Source organism: Dendrobates tinctorius, unplaced genomic scaffold (assembly GCF_039654945.1).
Source record: "Dendrobates tinctorius isolate UK_male_01 unplaced genomic scaffold, ASM3965494v1 ptg000257l, whole genome shotgun sequence".
Classification (NCBI taxonomy): domain Eukaryota; kingdom Metazoa; phylum Chordata; class Amphibia; order Anura; family Dendrobatidae; genus Dendrobates; species Dendrobates tinctorius.
This window is the reverse complement of record NW_027361924.1, coordinates 476,058-481,303: the sequence shown is the minus strand read 5'-3', so window position 1 is coordinate 481,303 and position 5,246 is coordinate 476,058.

Genomic DNA, 5,246 nt, shown 5'->3' with positions numbered 1-5,246 from the left:
TTTCTCGCTAGTGTGACTCCGGCCTTAGGGTTATGACCCCCGGTACTCCTCGCTCCTGTGTCCCGGCGTGCTGCTGGACGGGGATCGCGGCGGACTCCTCCTGCACTCTTGGCCTCACGGTCGGTGGCGATATCTTGGGTCTCCTGCATGCGCACTAGGACTCGGCCGCGCGCACTGCCTGCACCTTTACCCACTGTGGCACCCCGACCCGGAAGCTCCTCCTGGCTAATGCAGTCTCGTTGATGGGTATATCATGCCGCCTTCCCTTAGTACCAGTATTTAGGCCCTTGATATCTGGTTTTCCAGTCTCTCTGTCCCTCTTGAGGCCACTCGTCTTTCAGTGGCTTGGTCCCTGTTTGTGCCTTGCCTGTTTCCCGGTGGTCCTTTGCTGTTCCTCCTTGTCTCTTGCCATCCGGCCCTGGTGGTCTCCTGTCTCTGTTGTTCCCTCTGACCTTGTCCTCCGGTTCTTGCATCTCTGCTGTCCCTGTTGGTCGGTGTTCAGTGGAATCCTTTCTCCCCGTCTCCTCAGTGCCTCCCCTGTCCTCTATTATTTTGTTCCGTTTTTGGCTTTCATCTCCCTACGAGCCGCCCTCTTAGTACCGGCTGTCGGGGTACTGGAGCCCCTGGGCCTGCCCCCAACGATCCCTGTATAGGGGTGGGATTCATCTGATTAGCTCACCCAGTGGGTGTACGGTACCGCGACCCAGAGGGTCCGCTCTAGGAAGCTCGCCTCACCAGGCGTTACCATGAAAGAATTGAAAACTACGACTCGTCCCGCAAAAAACAAGCCCTGTCTGGGTACGGGTTATTGCTCCCGGAAAGTGAGGAGAAAAAATAGGAACCGTGTCTCCAGGGGTCTGGGGAAGTGCAGGACGCTTGTTGTTTGGGTGGGCAGGAGTGGCCGGACCCTTATAATTTTTTATTTATTTATTTTTTTTATATCCTACAGCCCCTTTATGAAGCGCTCTGCCCAATCCCAAATATATATTTGATATTTCACTGTAATTTCTACTTCTGGGTTACAACTACGCAACTTTCTCCAAAATATTCTGCTACAGTTTGGGGTCCGAAAAATGCCCCCTGGAGCGTTGTCTCGGAGCTTTGTTTCTGTATGAAGTCTGTAGACATTGTTCGGACGTGGCGCATCGTATCAGTGGCCCCTCCACGTGTCCGCCATCACGCTGACAATGCGGCACCCATAGAATCAGCGCAGCGCGAGGAGGAGCGGAGATCCAGGACATGGAAGCCAGTGTGACTCCCAGTGTGTGATCCTGGCCGCTGTCTGCACACACCGCGAGCACGGGGGCATCTCACAGCAGGGCAGCAGTGCTGGAGGATGCACACGAAAATATATCTGGGGATCTTCTCGTTTCCTTCCCCCGTCCCACTGCTCTGCTTACAATCATTCTATAGACTGAAAAGGATGAGAACCTAGAACAACAGACTATATCTCCCTGCACATCGACCAGCTATAGGTTTATTGCCTGTGAGCATTAAGAACAAGCAGAATAGTGAGTGCAGCTCTGGAGTATAATACAGGAGGTAACTCAGGATCAGTAATGTATGTACACAGTGACTGCACCAGCAGAATAGTGAGTGCAGCTCTGGAGTATAATACAGGATGTAACTCAGGATCTGTAATGTAATGTATGTACACAGTGACTGCACCAGCAGAATAGTGAGTGCAGCTCTGTTGTATAATACAGGATGTAACTCAGGATCAGAAATGTAATGTATGTACACAGTGACTGCACCAGCAGAATAGTGAGTGCAGCCCTGGGGTATAATACAGGATGTAACTCAGGATCAGTAATGTAATGTATGTAGACAGTGACTGCACCAGCAGAATACTGAGTGCAGCTCTGGGGTATAATACAGGATATAACTCAGGATCAGTAATGTAATGTATTCACACAGTGTACCAGCAGAATAGTGAGTGCAGCTCTGGAGTATAATACAGGATGTAACTCAGGATCAGTAATGTAATGTATGTACACAGTGACTGCACCAGCAGAATAGTGAGTGCAGCTCTGGGGTATAATACAGGAGGTAACTCAGGATCAGTAATGTAATGTATGTACACAGTGACTACACCAGCAGAATAGTGAGTGCAGCTCTGGAGTATAATACAGTATGTAACTCAGGATCAGTAATGTAATGTATGTACACAGTGACTGCACCAGCAGAATAGTGAGTGCAGCTCTGGGGTATAATACAGGATGTAACTCAGGATCTGTAATGTAATGTATGTACACAGTGACTACACCAGCAGAATAGTGAGTGCAGCTCTGGAGTATAATACAGTATGTAACTCAGGATCAGTAATGTATGTACACAGTGACTGCCCCAGCAGAATAGTGAGTGCAGCTCTGGAGTATAATACAGGATGTAACTCAGGATCAGTAATGTAATGTATGTACACAGTGACTGCACCAGCAGAATAGTGAGTGCAGCTCTGGAGTATAATACAGGATGTAACTCAGGATCAGTAATGTAATGTATGTACACAGTGACTGCACCAGCAGAATAGTGAGTGCAGCTCTGGGGTATAATACAGGATGTAACTCAGGATCAGTAATGTAATGTATGTACACAGTGACTGCACCAGCAGAATAGTGAGTGCAGCTCTGGGGTATAATACAGGATGTAACTCAGGATCAGTAATGTATGTACACTGTGACTGCACCAGCAGAATAGTGAGTGCAGCTCTGGGGTATAATACAGGATGTAACTCAGGATCAGTAATGTAATGTATGTACACAGTGACTGCACCAGCAGAATAGTGAGTGCTGCTCTGGAGTATAATACAGGATGTAACTCAGGATCAGTAATGTATATGTATGAACACAGTGACTGCACCAGTAGAATAGTGAGTGCAGCTCTGGAGTATAATACAGGATGTAACTCAGGATCAGTAATGTATGTACACAGTGACTGCACCAGCAGAATAGTGAGTGCAGCTCTGGAGTATAATACAGGATGTAACTCAGGATCAGTAATGTAATGTATGTACACAGTGACTGCACCAGCAGAATAGTGAGTGCAGCTCTGGAGTATAATACAGGATGTAACTCAGGATCAGTAATGTAATGTATGTACACAGTGACTGCACCAGTAGAATAGTGAGTGCAGCTCTGGAGTATAATACAGGATGTAACTCAGGATCAGTAATGTATGTACACAGTGACTGCACCAGCAGAATAGTGAGTGCAGCTCTGGAGTATAATACAGGATGTAACTCAGGATCAGTAATGTAATGTATGTACACAGTGACTGCACCAGCAGAATAGTGAGTGCAGCTCTGGGGTATAATACAGGATGTAACTAAGGATTAGTAATATAGTGCACTAGCCGAAGAACCCGGCGCTGCCCGGGCATAGTGACTAACTACGGTTAGTTATAACAATTTATAAATATTATATCTATATATAAAGCTGAGTGTAGAGCCCCGCCCACTCCACATGGCCACATTCAATGTAATATCCCACATTGTCCCGTCAGCCTGGGGTCAGAACCAGACCACTGAGTGGATCTGACCTAACTTGCATACCAATGATCCACGGGAGGGGGGGATTCATTTGTCATGTGCTCTGTGCTCCTGTCTGGGGGCAGGCAATGGCTGGGAGCTTATAATCCTGGGGATGATAGATTTCTCCCACCATGGCAGTGTCTGCTGAGGTGTTGGCAAGTGGGAAAACTTGCTCATAGCAACCAATCACAGCTCAGCTCTGGTGAAATGAGAGATGCTTATTGATTGGTTGCAAGGAAAACTGTTGCTCATAGCAACCAATCACAACTCAGCTTCTTTTGAACAGCTCTGGTGAAATTAAAGATGCTCCGTGATTGGTTGGTGATACACACACATACATACATTCAGCTTTATATATAGAGATGTACAAGGTGACTGCACCAGCAGAATAGTGAGTGCAGCTCTGGAGTATAATACAGGATGTAACTCAGGATCAGTAATGTAATGTATGTACACAGTGACTGCACCAGCAGAATAGTGAGTGCAGCTCTGGGGTATAATACAGGATGTAACTCAGGATCAGTAATGTAATGTATGTACACAGTGACTGCACCAGCAGAATAGTGAGTGCAGCTCTGGAGTATAATACAGGATGTAACTCAGGATACAGGATGTAACTCAGGATCAGTAATGTAATGTATGAACACAGTGACTGCACCAGCAGAATAGTGAGTGCAGCTCTGGGGTATAATACAGGATGTAACTCAGGATCAGTAATGTAATGTATGTACACAGTGACTGCACCAGCAGAATAGTGAGTGCAGCTCTGGAGTATAATACAGGATGTAACTCAGGATCAGTAATGTATGTACACAGTGACTGCCCCAGCAGAATAGTGAGTGCAGCTCTGGAGTATAATACAGGATGTAACTCAGGATCAGTAATGTAATGTATGTACACAGTGGCTGTACCAGTAGAATAGTGAGTGCAGCTCTGGGGTATAATACAGGAGGTAACTCAGGATCAGTAATGTATGTACACAGTGGCTGTACCAGTAGAATAGTGAGTGCAGCTCTGGGGTATAATACAGGATGTAACTCAGGATCAGTAATGTATGTACACAGTGACTGCCCCAGCAGAATAGTGAGTGCAGCTCTGGAGTATAATACAGGATGTAACTCAGGATCAGTAATGTATGTACACAGTGACTGCCCCAGCAGAATAGTGAGTGCAGCTCTGGAGTATAATACAGGATGTAACTCAGGATCAGTAATGTAATGTATGTACACAGTGGCTGTACCAGTAGAATAGTGAGTGCAGCTCTGGGGTATAATACAGGAGGTAACTCAGGATCAGTAATGTATGTACACAGTGACTGTACCAGTAGAATAGTGAGTGCAGCTCTGGGGTATAATACAGGATGTAACTCAGGATCAGTAATGTATGTACACAGTGACTGCACCAGCAGAATAGTGAGTGCAGCTCTGGAGTATAATACAGGATGTAACTCAGGATCAGTAATGTAATGTATGTACACAGTGACTGCACCAGCAGAATAGTGAGTGCAGCTTTAGAGTATAATGTAGGATTAGTAATGTATTTATGTAATATCTGTGAAATATATTTTGCAATTCTTCTCTTTTATATGGATGTGTATAGTGACGTTTTGATACCAGGCGATAGGTTTTTCTCTGTTCTACAGCAGCTGTGTGATTTGCCTTTACATCTTCCCAATCTCAGGATTCACAGACATTTTTTTTCTTCTGGCGGCTGTGGC